Below are 24,966 nucleotides of genomic sequence, written 5' to 3'. Positions count from 1 at the left end.
TTTTTACTGTATCATTTGTATCTTGATTGTGATATTATACTATAGTTATACCAGATGTTTCCATTGAGAAACCAGGCAAGTGGTACACAGGATCTACGTACTATTTCTAATAAGTACATGTGAATCTATAAATAAATTTTTTAATGCTTAGTTAAAATATTTATTGTTAAATGTCTATTGTGTTTAATCCTGTATTTTCTCTCCATGTACTGTTTTTCTTTTTAAAGAATTCAGATGTATATCATCAGTGTGGTAGTAGGAATATTAGCAAAAATCATGTTTATGTTTTGTACATCCTTAGGTTTATTTCTGATTTTGCTGCTAACTTCAATGGGACTTTTCCCATTAAATTTATTAATTGGTTATTGTTACTGTATAACATTACTTGGTTTGTTCCTTCCCTCCCTTCCTAACTCTTTTCCTATCCCCTTCTCTCTTCTTCTTTTAATTCTTCCTTTCATTCCTTATTGAATGCATAAATAAAGCTGTGAGTTAATGCTATCCTTAGTTGAGGACACTTTAATAATTTTGTTCCATACAAGGCATCATCATTTTTTATTTACATGCATATTTATTTATTCTCATGTCTCTGCCTCGGTATATAGGAAACCACTTTAATACGTTTAAAGTAGATTTTGATAGTTCTATTATTTTATCATAAGATGAATTTCTTTCAGTGTGTGTGTGTATTTTTAATTTATAGGAATGTTATTAACTCACGGATTTTATTATTCTATCTTCTCTTTCCCCCTAAGTACTTGTTTTGAAAGATCTATTCGTGTTTCTATGTATTCAATTGCTCAACTACTTTTAATTGCTGTGACATAGTCAGTGGTGCGCATCCACCTTTTAATAATCAACTAATAGTCACGGGAATTCAGATTGCCTCCAACTCCCCACCACCACATAAAATGCAACAAAGGGCACCCTCATAAATGTCTTCTTATGGAAGAGGTAATAATTTCATTGGGATATATACCTAGGAACGGAATGGCCAGTTAGCAGGATATGTGCACACTAATGTAACAGTACTGACAGATTGTTCATGGTAATAACTCCTCTAGTTCACATCATCCTATCCACACATGGGTGAAGCTCTTACCTCTTTGTTAAGTATAAAATCAGACTTATTGATGTTTTAACATGCATTTTTCTGATTACCAATGACTTTTTGTTTAATTTTAATTTTTTAGAAACAGAGTATCATTCTGTTACCCAGGCTGGAGTCCAGGGGCACAATCACAGCTCACTACTGCCTGGAACTTCTGGGTTCAAGTGACCCTCACACCTCAGCCTCCTGAGTAGCTGGGCTTACAAGCTCCAGCCACTGCACCCTGCTGATTTTAAACTTTTGGTCATTCTCTTTTTAACTTGTTGGGAGAGGGTTTCTTGTATGTAAATATCATTTTCATACCCTTAGCACATTTTTCCATTATTAATGTATTTTTCTTGTTGATTTCATAACTTCCTTATATCTTTGTTTTTTTTTTAATTTTAGGCATTGCAAATAGTTTTTAAAATAAATTTTATCTACTATTAATTTTTCAATAGTATTTTTTGATTGATAGGAGTTCTTATTTTGATTAGTCAAAATTATCGGTTTATTTCTTTATGGCTTGTGCTTTTGAAAGTTGATTAACTTTCCATCCCTGAAACATAAAGATATTCTCATAACAGCATTACAATTACATATATATTTAAACCACTTGAGTTAATCGTTGTCCATAATCCAGTGTTTTTCCATATAGTAAACCAATGTTTTCATCATTTCCTGATTTATTTCTGGTGCCCCTACTTTTATGTAATAATCTAAATTCCATTGGTTCAAATATCTGTTCTTCTACCAACTCTACCTTGTTTTCATCCCTAAGGCTTTGTAATGTGTACTACACAGGGAAAGTCAACTTCCTCTTTTTAATCTCTCTCTTTTTTTTCAAGTTGAATTTATTAATTATTCACGGACCTTGATTTCTCCTCATAAATATGTAAGTAAACTTATCGAGGAGATCTGAAAACATATCCAAAGGGAATATTCATTGAATTTTCAATTAATTTATACACTGACTTGGGGATAATTATTATCTTTAAGAGAACTGTTGTCTCACTTTATAGTAAGGGCTGGTAGATTTCAGTCCATGGATCAAATCTGGCCTGCTGCTTATTTTTATATGGCTCACAATCTAATAATTTGAAAAATATTTTTAAATGGTTGAAAAATATTTTAAGGCATGTGAAAATACATAGGTTTGTAATTTCAGTGTCCATAAGTCAAGTTTTATCTGAGTACAGCCACACCTAAATTTGTTTACATATTGTCTATGGTCACTTTCCTATTACTTTCCTTCAAAGCTAAATAGTTGCAATAGAGATCAGATACACAAAAAGAATTGAAAGAAAGACTCATAAAGCCTAAAAAATTTCCTATCTCGTCCTTCACATAAAACGTTTACTTATATTAGTCCTGGAGATTGAGATACCTTCTTTTGTGAGAGTTTACAATTTTTACCATAGAGTTAACTGTTTAAATCTAAACAGTTGGGGAGGCCAAGGCAGGTGGATCACGAGGTTAGGAGATCGAGACCATCCTGGCTAACACGGTGAAACCCCGTCTCTACTAAAAATACAAAAAAGTAGCCAACCGGCCGTGGTGGCGGGCGCCTGTAGTCCCAGCTCCTCGGGAGGCTGAGACAGGAGAATGGCGTGTACCCAGGAAGCGGAGCTTGCAGTGAGCTGAGATCGTGCCACTGCAGTCCAGCCTGGGCGACAGAGCGAGACTCTGTCTCAAAAGAAAAAAAAAAAAAACCAACGACAAAAAATATAAACAGAATTATAGGCTTGTTGCCATAGTTAATACTATCCTATTTTTATTAATTTTTAATTAGCCTATTGCTGTTTCTAAGAATTTCTATTTGTTTAAGGTGATGTGACATTTATCAGGATTGTTGAATTATTTACTTCAATTTTTGATTCAGTAATTTGTTCAACCTGGATGATTGTACTATGTGCAAATAATAAAAATATTTTTTTCTTCTTTACAATTCTTAAATTCTAATCCCCTTTTCTTTTTCTTAAAGCTTTGTTCAAAGCCTCCCAATACTAAATTTAAAAGTTTCGATGTTGGTAGACTTTCTTTTATTATAGAACTTAAGGGGTTATATCTAAAGTTTATTCTCAAAATCAGCTCTAAGATTTGGGAATGCAAACATTATCAATTTTAAAATGTTTTATTCTAATCTCATATTGTTATATATATTATAAGTAAGCACCAAAGTGAATGAAATACTGTTTCTTCATATATTATAATGATGATATTATAATTCTATTAAATGTAAACAACATCGCTAAATTTTCTGATGTTAAAAACTTCCTTTCTTAACTCCTCAGATAAATTCTACTTAAAAATGACAGTATATTTAAATACATGAATTGCTTTTGGAGAGCTAATATGATATTTAGGATTTCTATAATGATGTACATATATAAAGTTAGATTTCAAATTCCTTTCATGTATTTTTCTTATATAGTTTTAAAACCAATAATTTATTAGCCTTATAAAATAAGCATTATAGTTGTTTTATGTTTTCCTACTCTCTAGAATAAGCTATGTAAATTGAAATTCATTCTTCTTGGAAATTATTATAACTCACCAATAAAAGCATATGGACCTCAGTTTTGGTGGGAAAGAAGATCACCCACTACCATTTTATTTTCGAAATAGTAACTGTTCTATTCCAGCACTCTATTTCTTTTTCAATTTTGGTAAGTTTTAAAGTGTCTTTATTTTTCTTTTTCCTGGATTTTCTCCTTTTTCTTTTGAAAATTTAGCCAAATAACTTTTAATTAATGTTCATTTTGTTCATCTGCCCAGTAAGTTTTATGTTTTATTGACTTTTTATAGCTTTATTGTTTCCTCCTTCTTTTATTTTATGTTGTTCTTTTTTAACAACTTGATTTATATGTGTAATCCATTTATTTATTTATTTTTCCTTTTATTTCTCTTTTGTTTGTTTGTTTTTGGGACAGTGTCTCTTTCTGTCACCCAGGCTGAAGTGAGGCAGCCCAATTATGGCTCACGGCAGCCTCTGCCTCCCTAGCTTAATCCATTCTCCTGCTTCAGCTTCCCAAGTAGCTGAGTCCCCATGCATGTGCTAACGTGCCTGGCTAATTTTTGCATTATTATTGTTTTTTATTTGTAGAGATGAGATTTTGTCATGTTGCACAGACTGGTCTTGAACTCCTGGGCTCAAGCAATCTGCCTGCCTCAGCTTCCCAAATTACTAGGTATTTCTTTAATACACTATTTTTTTTAGGTTTAGCAGAGAGTTCCCATATACACACCTACACACACACACACACACACACACACACAGCTTCCCTCACTCTCAACAGCTCACACTGATATGGACACAAGGCAGAAGGGCAGGGTCCCTGGCAAGGGCTCCATCCTTAAGAAACCTGGACCCACGGCCTTAAATGAAAACAGGCATTCCTGTTTTCAGGCCTGAATGATGCCTTTTCCAAGACCATCCTGGCCTGCTCCACCCCCAATCCCGTGCCCATAAGAACTTCAAACCCCAGGCTCCAAAAGAGCGGCGGGGCATGACAGAGAAGGAAAGAAGAGAAGAAGCCTCTGAAAGTTGAGAGGAGTTCAGCTGCGGATGGTAGGAGAGGAGTTTGGCCATCCCCAGGTGAAATTATCTCCCCACTCCAGGAGAAGATAATCTTCCCACACCATCTCCTTTCCAGCTCCCCTTCCACTGAGAGCCACTTTCACTGCTTAATAAAATATCTGCATTCACCATCCTTCAAGTCTGTGTGACCTGATTCTTTCTGGACGCCAGGCAAGAACCCGGGTACCAAAAGGGCAGGATGTAAAAGTCACCCTCACTCCCTGCTGAGCTGGTTAACACATCCTTCCGTGGACGACAGGGCTAAAAGAGCATTGTAGCATACTCGGGCTCTGCCACGGGGCCAGTACAAAGCCTGCTCCTGCTGGAAAAAAGTAACAGGCGGTTCCAGCTCACTTTTTTCTTGAGTTGTTTTCTGTTGTTTGTTTGTTTTTCTATAAGGTTCCCATCAACCATGGGTTGTAGCAGTACTCCTACATGGTAGATTTTGTGCACTTTTACTGAGTGTTATTTTTACATTAGTTTCTTCAGTTGTAATTTCCATTCATTAGAAAGAATATATATCTAGAATTGACACTTATGTGCAAATTGAGATTTATTTCTTTATGAGATTTTTTAAAATTTTCCATTCAGAACTCCAAAGCAAAGACAGAAATTCTTGTAGATTCAATGACTAAAGAACATGGATTTACTCATACTGTTCAATGGCAGGAACAATAATTCCAAAATCCTAGTCAAGGTGGAATCTTGTGTAATTTTGAGGATCAAAACACATAATTTATGTTTCTGATTGAGTTTTTATATTCAAATACAAAAGACCCCTTGTTCATCAAATAATCATCTTTTGAACTTATAGCTCTGTATTATGTCCCTTTTTCTATTGTATTTTCTTTGCATTCTCTTTCTTTCTTATTTAGCTGGCTATATTCTATATCTGTCACTATTTTATAATGTCAAGCATATCTTCATGTATAACAGGAGAAGGCATCTGTGTTTGTTTACCTCACGTGATGTAGAAATGAAAACTTCAACTAGGATTTCATCTTGAGAAAGTCACTTAATTCCATTAGGCCTCATTTTTCTTATTTTTACAGTGAAAATTTTGGAACTAAATGTAGTTTGGATTCTCTCTGCAAAAAGTCTATAAACTTATAATTATCTGATATTGTAAATAATTACTGGAATGAGAAATATATGCCAGAATAAAAGTAAAATTTCAAACTAGACTTAGCAATTAGTAGACTTTAATGTCTCTTACCCTTGGAATATCATATGAGGGTTTTTTAATGGACATATTTACCTACATTTAACAAGTAGTTCTGATGGAAGAAGTTATCTAAAGAAAGGCTGGAAGCAGAGAAAACCATTTGCAAATGATATAAATTGATTGATATGTTGGTGCTGCAGACTGAAAGGTTATGTCCCCCGGAAATGCATATGTTAAAATCCTCGCCCTTCAGGTGATGGTATTGGAAGGTGGGGCTTTTTGGAGATGATTAGGTTATGATGGCAGTGCCCTGTGAATAGGATTGGTGCCCTTATAAGAGACCCCAGAGAGCTCTCTAGCTGTTCTTCCTCTATGTGAGGACACAGTGAGCTGATGGCTGTCTATGAATCAGGAAGAAGGCTCTCATCAGATATTGAATCATCTTCCAGCACCTTGACCTTCATCTTCCCAGCCTCAAGAACCATGAGAAATAAATCTCTGTTATCTAAAATCTACCCTGTCTGTGTCTATAATATTCTATTAGGGCAACCTGAACTCAGACACTGGAAAATTTTCTGCATGGATCTTTCTCCTCCCAGTCCTCACTTTCCCCAGCAGAGCCTTGTAAGTGCTTTTACTTTTCAATGAAAGTAGATGAAATTAACACCTGGTGAGTTTCTTCAGTTGTTAAACAGGTTACTTGAATGCTGCTTCCAAGAAACTGACTGGGAACACAATCAGGGAGATGATTATGTAACCCACATTATTACCCTATTAAATATTTCCCATGATTTCTTGATTTTCTGTGGTTTCACAAAAATGAGCAAAAACATAATCCTGCACCATCTTAAATAATATTAGAGAGTTTTGACTCCATGTGTACTGAGAGCCAATCATAGCAATACAAGGAACAAAGCACCCACTATCCCTGGCGTTCTGGAATAGTGTTGTACTATGGAGGTTAAAACTCTATGCATTGGAGCCCTTTATCAAACAATGTTTAACTCTCTTTAGTTCTTCAATGATTCACATTTGTAGCGAATAGCTAGAAATACCAGTTCAGTATTTGGCATTGCATTTAACGAAATATAAAGACAGTGAAATATTTTGATTAGCTTTTGTATTTTTTTCAGGTCATTTTCATAACATTGGACATAAATGACCTAAATTATATTCTGGTCTGGAAAGAGGAAGCAACTCTCAGTTTGGCAGATATTAAGTTTATAATTTAAAGATTATTAAATTTATACAAAGTAGAAATAAGCAACGAAGCTGGTAAGTTAGGTTCAACATTTGTGGCAGGTTAAACATTGGTGCTAAGGAGTCAAAACTTCATTCAACAGACACTGAGAAACCACTGAAGATCTATTGTACAAATGAGCAACCTGACTTCTGCTTTGGAAAAAATCAGTTTAATGCCAAATACAGTATGTATGACAGGAGATGTCAGTTCCAAAATATCTATATTGACATAAAACTAAATCTATCAATAAAAAATTATTAGTTCAGTTTATAAAAGCCATCCTATACAGGACTCGGATACTTGAGTTCATGGTAAATCTAGCTCTTTTGAGTATGTATAATAATAATCCAGATTTGATTTTAGATGTAAACCTTTTGCTATTTTTGTTTCTGTTCCAAGTGTAGAATTCTAATTTTTTAGCTGTTCTGTTTGTTTTGAAACTTGGTTAGTATTTTTATCATATGTAATTGAAGTGTAAATGTCACAGAATTCCTTTAAAAACAAATGCCAATTAATGTGAGAGATGTTGGCAACAGGAATGGGCTCACTTCATTTATTATAACATGTTTTGACCTTTTCATTATTTTGGTGGTAATTATTCTATTTTTTTGCAACCAACACAAACTCAGATGGATTATTTGATACAGTTCTTTAATTTAACTCAGAGGTCATACTTTCCATTTACTTGGATAGATCATTGATGCATTTCTTACCTCTATTTCTAAGCCTTCTTTTATTAATAGCTAATTTATAGATTTGTTCATTGGAATTTCAGAAGAAAATCAACAAATGTAATAGCTTAAATTATCTGTCTGGATTATTAATTTACTTCCATTAATGCCAGTTTTAATATTCATATTGTTGCATTGCTACTGGGAGTTCACTTTTCTTTCCCCTAACAGAAGACTGAAAACTCATTAAGAATAAAGACAGTATCTTACTCCCCCTTCTACTTTCAGTATTTAGTACTTCCACTGAGACAGATATTATTTTTAAATGAAAGAAAGCGTGCTCATATCTGAAAAAGTGTGCTTATATCCATTTAACTACCCTTATTATTTTATTACAGGTTTCTAAGACTAGTAAAGGGTTTTCATAGTCTTTGTATTACCTACAGCCTTAATAAAGTATTTGCTTAAAAATTTAATTAAAGTGAAGTTATTTAATTTTTTATTTTCCACTTGTTCTTAGCTTCCAATGAATTGTTATTTTATGTTAATGTACATACCTTTGAGGATAACTAGCCAGTATAATGCATTTTTAAAATAGCAAACAAAAAAACAACATGAAACAAATCCTAACACACAAAAAAAATTCTCTTGTTTCTGCATATAATAAAGAATTGCTTCAATTTGGTTTGCTGATTTAATAAGTATTTTTTATCTATAAGGGCTTTAGAAATGGGGTCAAACTGATCTAGAAAAATAAAGAAAATTAGATGAGTAGAGAATTAGTACTAATTAGTAACTTCTTCATATACTATTTTAAAAAGATGGTATGGAGATACTCATCTCTACCTAAGCCAAATAGAAAGCCAGTATTACCAGAAGAATACAACACATTCTAATGAATAACAAAGTCCTCAAGGAAAATTAAACCCACATAGATGGGATCAGAGATTGCATCAGTGGATATAACTGGTAATATATACATATGTGTGTGTATATTTTATATACACATAGGTGTGTGTATGTACATGTGTGTATCTACAAATAAGAACCAGATATGAATGATTAAAGGATACACCAAACAAGTAACATAGCAGAAGCTGTGAGTAAGGAATTGGTAAATGCTTGCCTATGGACAGTTGGTGAAGGAAATAATTTATTTAGCCATAGAAAAAACAAATGGACTGAGAAGTTGGAACCAAGGAGGAAACAGAGATACAGCACATGTGTGAAAAATGCAACTCTGGTCAGAGCGTAGGAGGGAAAAAAATGCAGGTGTTGACAGCAAATGACAGATTTCTAAATTATTTGGGGAAAAAAATGGATTACTATATTCAAAGCTGTGTTTCGAAGCCCAGGTGTGACCTAAGAGTGTCCAGGGCCCTATTGAAGGCTGTGAACCATCTGCAACAGACAACCAGTCTTCAGGATTGGACCTGAGAGGGCTCGGGTTTTGTTTGGTCTCCACAGTTCATCTTCTTAGCAATACATGGGGAAACACCTTGATGTCAGTTAGAGACCCATAAGCATGAGAATAAAGGGCTTTTGTTGATTCATGATTCTTTCAATCTGACTGCGGCAACCCTTACAATTCATCAAAAGAAATGAGGATACGTGGAGTTCAGTTGAGCATTTAAACCCAGACACTGAGTTTTGGTTTTTTTAGCTTTGTATCAACCCACTCAGAAAATGTGAATGTGAAGAAAAATGTGATTGAAATTGGTTGCCATATTGTGGATCAGTTCATGAGCATTTGGACATGAGTCATTTCATGTTGAACAAACTATGCTTTCCTCTTTAAGCGTAGGCTTAAAATAAAATTAACTCTCATAGGGTTCATTTCATTACTTTAGGCTGGAATAGGCAATAACTTTGCTGAAGTAAGTAATGCAATAATGCCAATTATTTGCATGATTCAGTTATTATCTACCTATGTTACTATATACTGCTAATTTTTGAGCAGTAATTTCTAAATCATTTGACATATGTAAGGAAACACGGATCTTAAATCAGGAGTTGGCAAACTTTTTCTATAAAGAGATAAGCAGTAAACATGTTTGGCTTTGCGGCAATATTATCTCCGTGACAACTACTCAACTTTGCTCTTTTAGTGTTTCAGCAGCTATGAGTAACATGCAAATAAATCAGAGGGGCTGTGTTCTGATAAAACTTTACGAAAGCAGGGAGTAGGCTGGATTTGGTCTATGGGCCACAGTTTGCTAATTCTTGTCCTAAATAGTAACCAAACTAAACTATTTCCACTCACAGTCATGAAATCTTTTGTATTTCTAGGTTACCTTCCACAGCAGCATTTTTTTCTAAGGCAATGACTACTTGTAGGTCAATACTGATTCTCCCAGTACCAGGGACAGCTTAAGGGTGATGAATTAGGCTGTCAACTCCAGACCATGTATGTCTCCACAACTTTCCATTTAGAAGTAGGAAATAGGGAGGAAAGGGGCATTGGGATAATAGGGCATGTTTCCACTTTAATGAAGCCACCTAAATTAAGTGAAGAGTGTTGAATTCACTATTCATAAATACTAGCATCTTTTGCTATTAAATTTTCCATCTCTCTTTTATTCTTTTAATATATGCTGTAACATAGATGTATCACATAAACAATGCATGTATAATATAATGCATCATTTTATCATAAATAGATTAATATATCATTTAAAAATGAGATCCAGGGGAAAAATGCAGTTAGTATAAAGTCAGAGTTGGTAAAACATGTTGGATGTCCCATTTGTCCATATTCATTAACAGATGAATACTTGATGAAGATCTCTTAAGATGTAGAATTGTGTTTAGCATTCAGACAGGTACTCTGCTAAGTGCTAAGTCATGTAAGAGTTTGAACCACATGAAATTGCTGTTTTTAAGTCAAAAGACAATAGAATATTAGGAATTTCATAAATCTAAAAAAAGTATTGAAGAAGATTGGCATTGACTCTTTCCCGCAGGAGTTAATAGTCTGTCTTTGGACTAATAATTACAAGCATAATAAATATTACCAATAGAAAAATAGAAGATGCATTAAGAGCATATAATGACAGAATTTAACATGTGTAGGAAATTAGAGAAAGCACCTTGAGTAGGGGGCATTTAGGTGGAGACCAACAAGATAAATAGGTCTTAGAAAAACATACAGAGAGAAAGAGAAAGGGAAGCAAGGGCTATAGAGAATGTCACAAGTTTTGGGAGCCACATATCTCCAGGCTCAGAGGCAGGAGAGGATATAGATGTATTTGATAATGGATAACATGGTCACAATGAATTACGTTTCCCATATACACATTTAAAGATATATATATATACGCACACACATATATACTATTATATACTAATACTATATGATTATTTTACAGTATATATGATATAACTTTAAATTAACTTATATAAATAAATTTCCCCAAAAAATATCTTGGTGTAACGGAATCACGTCCAAAAGATTGTGTTAATGCTCCACAGCTCTGAGAGGTGTTGTTCTAAAGCAAGAACTCATAGCTTAGTTTGTTTAGTCTCAAAACTGCTAACAACATGGAAATTCATAGATAAATCTTCAAGTAAATTTAACTTCAAGTTACCCTTCAAAACCTGGGCTTCTTGTCAGGCACTCCATGTCCTCTGCTCTAATCTCTTCTTCCTCTCCTTACAGGATAATTAGAACTTTCTTCTCTGACATTCTACCAACACTATCTTCATGATGCCACCAATGCACACTTTTGCACCTCCCTGCTTTGTAAGTGCACCTGAGGATTAACGTACATTCAGGACCTTACCTTCTGTGGAACATACTTGCTGTGAGTCCTCGTTTGCTCTTTGTGAAGATCTAATGACAACTGACACATTGAACGCTGTTATTTCTCTCCAGGTGCAAGGACTTTCTTAAGCCTCTAGAACTGCTCTTGTAAATGGTTTTAATGGTAGGCCTTTGCTACTAATGTTCAGGTAATAAATGCCTACATGTGTAATAGAAGACTTAAGTGTAAAAGAAGACATTCACCATAATCTGGTAGTGGAGATTGGGGGATGTCATTAACCCACTCTCCCACAAAACTTTTGGTAATTACCATTTACCAAAAGTAATCTAAGAGATGTGTACAAGCAAATTGAGTTAAGCCAGCTGACAACAGTTTGAAATCTATGATTACAGTGTTCTGTAGACCAAAGGGCACACACATTTCATTTTGGGAAACTGAAGTTTGGGCAAAGAAATGTCCTGCCTCTGTAAATGAAGCATTGTAAAATACTTTAAAAATCATCTCCACTTTGGAGAAATGAACGATAATTGCTAACTTTTGATTTTTCCCATTTACAGTTTCTCAAAGCCCTTTAATACACATTCTCCCATCAGATCCTTGCAATGAAGATGCGGCATTGACATAATTTCTGGCTAGGCAAGAAGAATAGGCAGGCAGAGAGGCAGTCATTTGCTACTTACCCCACCCCTCTCCTTGACTTCTACTCCTCTCCATTTCCCAAAACCCTGCTTGGGAATAAGGGTTTGAATTGTGAGAAGCCTCCCTCATAGCAACAGTATCTGTTGGCATTGTGTTGCTTTTCATTAAGAAAAAAAATCCAGAGGAGACAAGACAGGAAATCTGCACATACCTTGCTCATTGATGAAGGGAAATGATATCGGCTCTAAGGTTAAATCAAGGGCAGCCAATGTCAATTTGTTTTCGAGAAGTTCAGGCATTGAGGGAGTTGTTAACATCCTATTCTATTTAAATCAAACACCTGCCTTTACTTGTGTTGGATAATGAGGAAAACGGGATCTCTTAAATATAGTCTTTTGCTATAAATAGTCAATCTATTTTAAATTTAATTGTTATCATTGTCAAAGCATAGCCTCAGAGATGCAGACTGATGTCACCAAAATGCTCCTTAACTGAGTGGTAGGCACCTGGTTCTAATCGCTGCTCTGGTACTCATTAAGTATGTGGCCCAGGTTGATTAATTTCACATTTTCAGGACTCTCCGTTCTCTCGAGTGTCCATTTTCTCTTCTTATTGGTTTCCAGGGTGTCTTCCTTTTCCATTCTTAGTGAGGCTGCCTTTACTCAGGAGCTCATCTTTTCTTCCTTGTAATATAAGGAAGGATTGTAATATATTTATGTTTACATTATGTAATATATTTCTATTATGAAATATAAATATATTTTCATATTGCTGCCAGCAGCTTCTTATAAAAATATATATCTTATCACATCATTCTCTCAATTAAAGTCTTTCAAGGATTTCTTGTATTTCAACATGAAGGTCTAACTCTTTAGCTTATATAAAGGAAGCTGCAGAAACTAGGCATGCCTGTTCACTGCCCTTTCTAGGGAAGTTTCTTACAGTCCAGTCATTCCAAAATTATTACATTTCCCTAAATACATCCAATGTATTCGGCTCCAGATTTTTAAAAATTGTATATTACCTTCTGTCCTCCTTCTACAGAATCACTTGGCTCGCCCCTTCTTGACATTCTCTAAGAGGCTCAGACATTAACTCCTTCTGGAAGCCTCCCTCAATTTCTCCAGTCTGGATCTGGGCCCATCTCTTTGCAGATGTTGCACCTTGAGAGCCCATTCAGCATAAAGCTTTGCAGCTGGCATTTTTGGTGACTATTTCTGTTTTTCCCTCCAGCTACCTCTCATTAAATATGAACTTTTTCAGGGGAAGAGCTGTGCTTTCATCTCTACGTTTTCTGAAATGTACTTGATAAATGGCTGTTGTGGAAGACATAAACACAAGACAACTAGATAAGAGCACTGGACTCTATTATTTCATCCATTTATGAGCACATTCAAAATCATTTTGCCTACTAGAAAGTTACTGGTATGGAGTTTCATCTTTCTTTTGATCCAAAAAACAGAAGTGTAGATTAAATAAGTCTTTGCAGAATAAAAATAATGCTAAATCCTAAATTTGCACCTTAAATCAAGTGGCAGCCAACAACACACCCTCCACTGCCAACCCCAATATCAGTTATACTCAACATCTGGGTGAGTCCAATTGCATGGGGATGTAGGTTAATGAGATGCCTACTGTAATTCAGGGAAGATAAAAAGTGACATAATGAGCTTTAGAGCAAAGAGGAAAATTAGAAAGTGATAAACAGAAAGTACTTTGAGTTGAGTGTAAATTAGATTCATGAACTACTCATTATAAATGGTTTTTCTCAAACCTGACATGGATACATATAGAAAAAATTCTTTTAAACAGAGAAAGCGTAAAAGAAGGTCCCACATTCAATACAATATTTAACAAAGAATACTATGATATAACCTGTGATAACATAGCAACTACAGAGCGACGCAGGGTGTGTTTTGGAAGTTAAGCAATGTGGATTTTCTTCTTAGATAACTATATGTAACTGCTTTGTGGCTCTAGGTTGTTTTCTTAATGTCTCTGAAATTTATTTTTTTCCCTGCCTATGGAATTAGGAAGTTTATTCATATAATTCTAATTTCCTGCCTATTTATCATTCTATGAACCTGTAAATACTGTGTAGCAGTAAACAATGAATCTAGGCACATACAGAGATGGCTTATTGTCGCCTGCAAGAAAAGATGGAGAATCAGGGGATACCCAGTTACCCTAAGGGATGTTTGGGGAAGAACAAGAAACTCCGGTTATTTGGGAATCCAAACAAAGTGTTTATGAAGGAAAGCTAGTCAGCTTCCAGGTAGAATGGGCCGGGTATAATCAAAGGAAGGATTGGTATTGAACTGCATCCCTTTTCTGTCCCATCAGAAGTCACAGGTTTTTCTAGGAGTCATGGATTTTTCTCCTGCCACAAATTCCTATGATTTTGTAGCTGATTGAGACCTTGAATCATCTGGTGCCCTCTCTCATTCCATTCATCTGAGGTCAAGAAGGTAAGTAAGTGATTGGCAAAAGCTGGTGAGCAGGCCGTGTCTATTTCCCAATTGACGCTTTTCTCCTGCCCTCTGCTGCTTCTTTTGCCTAAAGGATGTTTTGTAGCTATTTCTCTACACCATACCCTGCCACACACCTGTATCTTTCCAGTTCTTCCTTGAAAGAGAACAAAATGAGGACTCGGCTAATTTAGATGGCAAATTTAAAATCAGTTTCATTGAAATTGCTTTGATATCCTGTCTCACACCTAAAGAAAATAGTCAAATTATACAGCACAGACCAGGCGTAATGACTCATGCCTGCAATCCCAGCACTTTGGGAGGCCAAGGTGGGTGGATCACCTGAGGTCAGGAGTTCGAGACCAGCCTGGCCAACGTGATGAAACCCAGTCTCTACTAAAAATGAAAAAAATTAGCCAGGTATGATGGGCTGCACCTGTAATCCCAGCTACTTGGGAGGCTGAGGCATGAGAATTTCTTGCACCCAGGAGTCAGGGGTTGCAGTGAGCCAAAATCATGCCACTGTACTCTGGCCTGGGTAACAGAGAGAGACTCTGTCTCAAAACAAAAAACAAAAACAAACGAAACAAAAAATATATATACGGCATAGTCTTCTTCATCTAGCATCAACAAGAAATGAATATTTTGCAGAATTAAATTTCTCAGCCCTTTTAGAGACACCATTTTATGAAAACCTTTTTATATGTTTATTTTTAAAGAAAGCAATTGATGATTTGGTTTGAACATGACAAAGGGTCGATCTTTTTATTTGCCATGACTGTAGTTACACAATTATCATCTTAAGATTTAAATATAATCATAGAGAACTATTGGCATAGACAGGGCAGTCTCATTTGGCTCTTCAGAAAATTGCTCCATTTTGTGCTATATTTTCTCTCAAATGCTTTTTTAGTCTACTTTCTCGCAAGTTTTTCACTATCAGTAGTTTGGGCTTCCCTTTACTCAAGCACTCCCTCTGGCTTCCTGCTTTAGAGCACTGAATGCTGAAAAAGCACAAAAGTAAATCAACAATGAGTGAGATGCACAAGCTTTTGTATGATATGCCTTTTACCACTAAGAGACCTGTTTTTATCTTGCTCCCCACTTTTTAATAAAAATTAAAATAAACGTAAATAAATAACAGTAACCACCATTTACTAAATCGTTATCATTTTCGAAGCACCTACTTGGGAGAAACAGAGTTGGTGATGTGGTCATATTTGCCTTAGAATAACAAGTAATTGGAAGATAATTGTCCCAAATTTGAGTCAAAGATGCAGCAACAAAATAAAATGAAGATCAGAAAGGTTAAGAATATAACAAGCCAGAAGAAAAAAACATAAATGGGATAAAATACCTAATTTGGTCTTATTAGATTGCTCTTACTTTTCAATTGGCCTCATTCCGTATGTTCTCCCTCACCTGCAACTTGCTTGAGTCAATAATTTTTAATTATGTTTTTCACAAGTGCAGGGAAGAGTAAGTTGCTTTATTTCTGTAGCTTCTATATTTGATTCCATCTGTTTGCAGCTCTGTAGCACCCTATTTAGTTAATACTTATACCACCCATAACTCTAGGAGAAATGATTTGTAATTAAAGACTTAAATATTTTAACACTCTACCCCAAAATGCTTCTTAGCAAGTGTTACTGCAGTGGGATAGTCATGTAGAGCACTTTTCATCTTTAATTTGTTAAATAAATTAACATATATTGCTTTATGTTATATTGTTAAAGAAGATATTATAACTATTGGAATTAGGTGCTGCAATCTTGGTTTGGTTTAAGTGTTATTTTTAAATTAACTTTATTGCATATTTTTACTAGAACTTTGACAGAATTCACTTTTAGCTGATTCTGAATTATTTTAATAGTAAAAATCCTATTTAATTGCAAAGCACAAGTTACTTTAAACTTTTCTCTGGAGGAAAGAAAGCTTGGCTGTTAAATTAATATTGCTGTAACAGAGAATTTGCTGAGAAAGATAATAATGTTAGATTTTCACAAAGTCTATGATGATCAAGAAATTTCATTCTCTGGACACTACTACTAAAAACCATAAGGAAGTTTATGTTGGGCCTGCAAGAAATTCATCCCTTCATGCTACTGGAGTTGCTAAACTAATTAATGGCATGATGATGTCGCAAGGGACTCATTAGGACTAAGTTAAGAGATTACTGTCAAGGAGTATAACTAATATGTAATGAGCAGTTCCAAATCTTGGTTTTCAGCCCTACCTTTTAATGAGATCAAACAATTTGTTGTTTCTTGTTCATTTTGGCATGCAATTGGAAGCAACAATACTGAATAAATACTTTATGCTATAGATCTTTACGCTGTAGACTTTCTTGAGAATTTTTGTGAAAGAATGCAGCAATTCTTAAGTTTAAATCTTGGTTTTGCCATTTTCAAGTTGTGTAAACTTTGGTGAATTATTTGACATCTCTGAGCCTCAGTTATCATCTGTAAAATGAAGCCCAAGTCAGCTATTTTGCAATACTTGTTTGAGAATTAGAGTTAATAATTTTAAACAACCTAGAACAGTGCTCGACAGGTAGCAGATATATGTCTTGTTTGTTTTTACTATAATTCCTATTTTTCTCTCCCAATTGCCTCTAAATTATCTTGATGTGCATGCATCATATTTTTGAACTAAATTGTGTCATCGGGGGAGAGCATTTCATTTACATTTTTTGCTATTATTCTGTTTACTAAGCATTTTTACAAATGTTCATGGATAGAACATTATGCAAGATCACTTATATCTTATTATGATAAGGCAACTTTTATATCAAAGAACATAAAAGAGTCTGAGGGCTTGTTAATTTTACCAAACTTAAGGCAAAGTTGTTATACATATAAGTTGTAATTTTATTGGAATAACAGAACTTTCATTGGATGAAAAGATACATTTTTTAAGATAGAAAAGCTTTTACTTAGCCCTCGAAATATATCTACTCCCTAGGGCAGCCATTCTCTCTTGTAATGTTAACTTTAAGGTCTAGTACATAGTTCAGTATTCAGGGTCTCCCATATCATAGAAATTAAATCATCTTAAGAAAACAATTTTAAAATTAATCTATGTGTTGTTATTGATGATAATTATTATGTAGGTACAAAACTTCTGTAGATTTTTATGTCAATATTTTCCAAATAGTTTTCATTTTTAAATCTATGAAGACTTTTGTGTTGATGGGAAAAACAGGAAATTTAATTTTGTGCTCTTCAGTTTAAGTGGTTTGTCTAAGTTACAGTGTATTCACCAAAGCCTCCAACTGATTTTAATCCCATCCATTGTACACAGAAACATTCAAACATATCTCCTTTCTTCATACAGCGACTGCCAACTCCACCATCAAGTGCATTTCAAACCATAATGAAGGGACTGTAGACAGTCACATGTTTTCCAAGATGAAAAACACTTAACATGGAACCACTTTGAATCAGCCTCTGTCTTCTTCAAATGCTAATACTCTTATCGCTCCAACCTGGATGCTTTGGCTCTGACATTTAGAGCAGAGATGACTTTTCATTGGTTTTCAAGGTGTTGCTCCTAACTTTTTGCATCAGAGTAACACATCATGATTATGAGAAATTCAGATTTCTTCATCTCATTGCTGTACCCTGAATCAGAACCTCTGTGTTATTTTGAATTTGCATATTTGATGATGCTGTTTGTTTTCATTCTGCATATTAACATTTGGGAAGCACTGAGATGAGGGGATATATTGGTAGACAAGTTTTATATCAACTACCACAAAAGAGAAGCTCCCTACTCTTGTTACTGGTTCCATGAGAAAAAATAGCAGAAACCAGGATCATGCAAGCATCAGTCGCAAACATATGCAATTCTGCACTTCTACTGGGAAAATTGCAAATAGACAAAGCTTAATTTCTGAACTAAAAAATTGCATTTTAATTAAGTTTATTTGCTTGTTAAAATATTTCTACACTTTTGGATGCATTAAACAAACCTTATTTAATCTATTTTAATGAGTGTTCAGCATTTTATTATAATCACTTACATATATTTTCTGTATTTTTCATTAATGTTATTAAATATTAGTATTTATTGAGCACTTACCACATGCAGACCCTGTTCTTGGCATTTTACATCAATTATTACATTTGATTCTCCCAATAAACCTATCTCAGCTTAACAGATGGAAAAAACTCAGGCTTGGTAAGATCCAGTACATCATAGAGAGTGATATGGTTTGACTGTCTCCCCACCCAAATCTTATCTTGAATTCCCACGTGTTGTGAGAGGGACCTGGTGGGAGGTAATTAAATGATGGGGACAGGTCTTTCCCATGCTGTTCTTATGATAGTGAATAAGGTTCACAAGATCTGATGGTTTTAAAAAGGGGAGTTTCCCTGCACAATTCTCTCTTCTCCTGTCTGCCATCATGGGAGATGTGCCTTTCACCTTGTGCCATGATTGTGAGGCCTCCCCAGCCACATGGGGAATAAAGTAAGTCCAATAAACCTCTTGCTTTTGTAAATTGCCCAGTCTCAGATATGTTCTTGATCAGCAGCGTGAACATGGACTAAAACAGATAGTTAACGTCAGAGTTAAGAATTTAACGCAAATCTGTATGATTTCATGTGCTATGGTTGAAATGCTTGTCCTCTCTGAAACTCATTGAAATGTAATGGCCCTTGGCACAGTATTAGGAAGTGGGACCTTTAAGAGATGTTTAGATCATGAGAGATCCACACTCTTGAATGGTCTAATACAGTTACTGTGGTAGTAGATTTCCCCTTGTTTCTCTCAGACCTTCAGCCATGTCATGTGTTGTGTGATGTGACACAGCAAAAACCCTCTTTCAAAATGCCAGTCCCCTGATCGTGGACTCTCTAGCCTCCAGATCTGTGAGCCAATTGTGGAAAGAAAAGAAATCTTGAGGCCCCCAAATCACTAAGCTAAAGGGAAAAGTCACGCTGAGAACTGCTTAGAACAAACCTGCCTCCCATTCTATTCAAAGTCACCCCTCTGCTCACTGAGATCAGTGCATATCTGATTGCCTTCTTTGGAGAGGCTAATCGGGAACTCAAAAGATTTTTTTTCTTATCTACTTGTGACCTGGAAGCAATTTTCTCTTATCTACCTATGATCTATCAACCATTTTTCTCTTATCTACCTAGGACCTGGAAGGCCCTTCCCCTCTTCAAGTTGTCCCGCCTTTGCTTTGAGTTGTCCCATCTTTCCAAACTGGACCAATGTTCATCTTACAGACGTTGATTGATGTTTCATGTCTCCCAAAAATGTATAAAACCAAACTGTGCTCTGACCACCTGGCGCACCTGTCGTCAGGACTTCCTGAGGCTGTGTCACGAGCACATGTCCTCAATGTTGGCAAAATAAACTTTCTAAGTTAACCGAGACCTGTCTCAGATATTCAGGGTCTGCAAAATAAATTTCTGTTCATTATAAATTGCCCAGTCTGTGATATTCTGCTACAGCACCATGAAATAAACTAAGACACCACATGCCATTTTTCATGCTTTTATGCATTAGATTATTATTTCCTCTCCACATAGTAAGTTTCTAAGAGCAGGGGCTATGTCTTCCATAACTTTGTATACCTTTCAAATTTATCAACATTAACACCACAAATGCTATGCAACAATTAAGTCAAGAGGACAAATATTTACCAACTTGATTCCCCCAAATTCTACCACACAGATGTGATCAGTTGACAGTTGCATGCATTAAAGTTTTGGGTCTATAAATTTAGTCAGTGTCACTGCTGATTGCCAATCTGATCTATTTTTTTCTATATAAATATCCCACAATGATAGTGACAGTAGATGAAGGCAGATATACTCAATTCAGAAGCTGAGTCCTGGTTAAATAAAATGTCAAGATAAATGCTCATAATAAAGTGAAACCTAAGTCAGTGGATTCAATATTATGTAATTATTTTTGTGATTAATACTCAAAATCCCACATGCTTTCTCTCATTTAATTTCTATGTTAATAATGTTACATCTAGAACCACCATTATTTCAAATGATAATTTATTAAAGTCATTAAGTGATTGGAAACATATAACTAGGGAATAAGAAGCAAAAATGAGTGAGTTAAATCCATCTCAACTGTAACTTATGCACATTTAAAAAAACTTTGGGGCTGGCTGCGGTGGCTCACGCCTATAATCCCAGCACTTTGGAAGGCCGAGATGGGCGGATCACAAGGTTAAGAAATTGAGACCATCCTGGCCAACATGATGAAACCCCGTCTCTACTAAAAATACAAAAAAATTAGCTGGGCATGGTGGCACGTGCCTATGGTCCTAGCTATTTGGGAGGCTGAGGCAGGAGGATTGCTTGAACATGGCAGGTGGAGGTGGCAGTGAGCCGAGATCACACCACTGCACTCCAGCCTGGTGACAGAGTGAGACTCCATCTCAAAAAACAAACAAAAAAATGGGCTAAAAGCAGAACTTTGGAAAGGAAGTCTAGAACCCAAAAGACATCTAAGTCACCATCCAAGACATTTATGGTCCCAGTATTAAAGTTGGTCATTTTATTTGTTTAACAAAAGCAGTCACTAGAAAATAGTCATGCTTATCTAAAAACGCCTCTGGGCTTAAGATTTCTTTTTATTGACTTCCTCCTTTCCTTCCCCTTCCAGATAATGTCTAAACTACATCAACTTGTGATACGACTCAATATATTCAACCTGCTCCTGCTCAAGTTGGTTGTATGTGCAGCAATAAGAAGAAAATGATGTTGCCAACAGGCATTAAATTGCTTATAAATACCATCAGGATTCAGTCAATAGAATACACAATTTTATTAATGTTTTTTATCTGTGATCTTCCAATAAATTACAAAAGTCAGCTACCTGACATTGTATGGTATGACAAATGCATGGATAACCCTAATATGGCCTTTCTGTAACCACAGCTGTTGCCCTGTAATTTTGTAGTCCCCTCTCACTCTGACTCAACCATATGACTTGCTTTGGCCAATAGGATGTTAACTGACATGACAAGCAACAGAGGCTTGAAAAATCTTTTGCACATTTATACTTCTATTTCTTGCACTATTAGAAAAAGTTTAAGCTAGGCTGAGAACAAGACTGAGCTAGCCTGCTGGATGATGAAAAAACATATGGAACACAGGCAAATTTTCTAGGCCAAAGACTCAGATGTGTATGAAAACACAGGCAAAATCAGCAACACTATTTAGTGAATCACCTAGCAGATTGTTGAGGTCAGCTGAGCTGGTCCCTAAGATGATGAGAAATAATAAAGACCTGTTCATTTAAGACACTAGTTTTTTTTGGAGAGTTAGTAGTAATAGCTAAATGATACACATGGAAGGTTATTGTATTAAGAGTACTTAAAGTACACCAGGCCTGGCACGGTAGCTCATGCCTGTAATCCCAGCACTTTGAGAGGCCTAGGGGGTTGGATCACCTGAGGTCAGGAGTTCAAAACCAGCCCGGCCAGCATGGCAAAACCCCATCTCTACTAAGAATACAAATATTAGCCTGGCGTGGTGGTGGGTGCCTGTAAGCCCAGCTACTTGGGAAGCTGAGCCATGAGAATCCCTTGAACCCGGGAGGCAGAGGTTGCAGTGAGCCAAATAATGCCACTGCACTCTAGCCTGGGTGACAGAGCAAGATTCTGTCTCAAAAAAAAAAAAAAAAAAAAAAAAGTATACCAATTACACAGTCTTTCTGTTTGTGTGTGTGTGTATGCAGATATGGAGGAGGCTATCAAACTGCATATATTTTGGTATAAAACTTAAAAATGCCAGTGGACCTAAAGGTTTGTGAGGAGTTGTAAAGTACTGAAAAACAGACTGATTACTCTAAATTGTAGCAATCAAAAAAGTACATATGTATTGGATTTACAAGTCAAGTCAGAAAATAATAATTTCATTATTATATCTCTTCTTGTGAAACAAATAACAGCAGCAGAATAGATTTTGATATTCAATTAGCAATACAAAAATAATTTATGTTCATTCTCTGCAGATACATGATTTTGCATAATTATTTCAACCTTCATAATAGAAATTATAAAACCTTGACTGTTCTCTTTTAAAATCTCTTTAGCCCCTGCCCTCTACTAAAAACAGTTATTGGCATGTTCTGTTTCTGGTTTTAACCCAAATTGAAAATAAATATTTAATTATTCTTCTCCAGATTCTGTGTCCTATGGCCAAATGCAAATATGGCATCAGATTTCTCATAAAAGATTTTAGCCACACCTGGCAAAACTCTGTTTAGCGTAAGTTACTTCCTGATTATACATTTACAGAAGAGGACAAAGTACAGAACCTGACTTCAAGCCTTGATGAAGTCAAGGCCTAGCTGCATGACCTTGCACAATTAACTTCTTTCTGTTTGGCTCTGTTTACTCATCAGCGAGATGAGAGTGCAAAAACAATCTTTCATCTCTGTGACTTTAGAAAGCAGAATGCAACTTTAGGAGTATAGGACTTAGAGACAGGCAGGCTCTACCCAAGCTCAGCCATTTACCATGTGGCCTTGAACTCTTTAATCCTTGAGCTTCCACTTTCTCATTTGTAAAAGAAAATCAACACATTTTCAAGGTCTCTGGAATGGATTACATGGATTAAAATACTCTTCTCTGTTGCAAACCTTGGGTCTTCAAGAAGCACCTCAATGAATAGCAACTCTCTTCTCTACCAGGTTCTAAATGTTTTAAGAAATAAGGCAAAAAGTAGATAAGGAAGCTAAAATATCCTTAACGTCAATGGAGAAAGGTACTTTTGAGCAGGAGTCAATGGGTCTCCTACTAGAAGGCAGATTTTATCCACCAATCAGGCAGAGCAGGAGCAGCATGGTAGTGAGCAAATGAGAGCCTAGGTAATATTTGGCACAAGGCATAACAGATGGAAACTCCCAATTTTGTGAAGTAAACTTGCTCCCAAGAGAAATAAAGGGCAGAGCTGGGCCAAACAATTGCATTTTGCAAATCACCAATTAGATGTCACTTTACCTTTCGTTGGGCAGAATGAGGGCAACAGTAGAGGCCAATGATAATAAAGATTGAGTTCTCTTTCCAGAAAGAAAACTTTAGAATGGAGAAGAAGTAAGGCCAGCTAATAATAAGCATTTAATATCCAGTAGTTATTGTGATTATTTTTCAAAATATTACATTCGTTTTTTTAGATTACTAGAATTTCTTTGGATCTCTTTGATCTGTAGTAAATTTCACTTACAATCAGAGAGGTCGGTTGAGATTTGCACAATTAATTCCTATAATGCTGAATTGTTTTCCTGAACATACTTTTATCCAGAACACTTGGTAAAATTCTACCCAAGGTACTAAAGGTTACCTAATGTTATTCTTATATTTTTAAATTCTAATTAGAAAAGCATTAATAATGAGAATATCATGATAGGGATTGTATATTAATGTATTTCAATCATCTGTAATAAATATAGAATGAAAGGCCAAGAGTTGGGAATAGTAATGAAATGTGGCTAAGATTGACAGATCTATACAGATTAAAATTTTACCAAAATTAAATGTGCGTTATTCTTGTATATGTTACCAAGCCTTCCACAGATTTTACATTTTCTGAGACATGTAAAAATTGACAAAAAATAAATTCTTTCTTTCTTTTTTTTTTTGTTTTTTGAGATGGAGTCTCACTCTGTCACCCCGGCTGGAGTGCAGTGGTGCAGGATCTCAGCTCACTGCAACCTCTGCCTCCCGGGTTCAAGCGGTTCTCCTGCCTCAGTCTCCTGAATAGCTGGGATTACAGGTGCGCACCACCACGCCCAGCTAATTTGTGTATTTTCAGTAAAGACGGGGTTTCACCATGTTAGTCAGGCTGGTCTTGAACTCCTGACCTTGTGATCCACCCACCTCAACCTCCCAAAGTGCTGGGATTACAGGCGTGAGCCACCACACCCAGCCAAAAAATAAATTCTTATATTCACAAAAACAGAGCATTTGGGATTAGCATCAGTCAGAGTACAAAAGTAAAATCAATTTGTCCAAGAAGTATGCTGAAGTTTCTGCATATTTCCTGTACATAAAATTCCACCTAAAGGCTTGTATTGATAGCTATTGTCATGATTGTAGAATATATCTTACATTTGACCCCAACTCTCTTAGTCTCTTAGTTTCATATTCTGTGAAGTTAAGTAACATCTTGCCTTCCTAACACAACATGTTATCAGATGACAGTAAGACATGAGTAAAGAAGTGCTTTAAAATAATGTCAATACTAACAAATTCTAAGTCACTTTTGGGTAGGTTTTTAATCTTTCTCTGAACTTCAGTCTCAAGTTTCTTGTATTCTTCACTGACTTTTCTTTTTTTTTTTTTTTTTTTTTTTTTTTTGAGACGG

At 35.5% G+C, this 24,966-nt stretch overlaps 1 long non-coding RNA gene across 5 annotated transcripts in view; it reads left to right on the top strand.

The window, feature by feature from the left end:
* LOC105467596 (uncharacterized) overlaps window positions 1-24,086 on the top strand; it is a 34,871-nt gene extending 10,785 nt beyond the window's left edge. For all 5 annotated transcript variants that reach the window (XR_011625655.1, XR_011625654.1, XR_011625656.1 and 2 more), the window contains 3 exons: window positions 11,408-11,491; window positions 14,496-14,620; window positions 21,260-24,086. This is a non-coding gene — a long non-coding RNA (uncharacterized lncRNA). The remainder of the gene's footprint in view (window positions 1-11,407; window positions 11,492-14,495; window positions 14,621-21,259) is intronic.
* The last annotated feature ends 880 nt before the right edge of the window (window positions 24,087-24,966 follow it).

Source organism: Macaca nemestrina, chromosome 7 (assembly GCF_043159975.1).
Source record: "Macaca nemestrina isolate mMacNem1 chromosome 7, mMacNem.hap1, whole genome shotgun sequence".
In the NCBI taxonomy this organism is placed as follows: Eukaryota; Metazoa; Chordata; class Mammalia; order Primates; family Cercopithecidae; genus Macaca; species Macaca nemestrina.
This window is presented reverse-complemented; position numbering and strand designations above follow the sequence as displayed.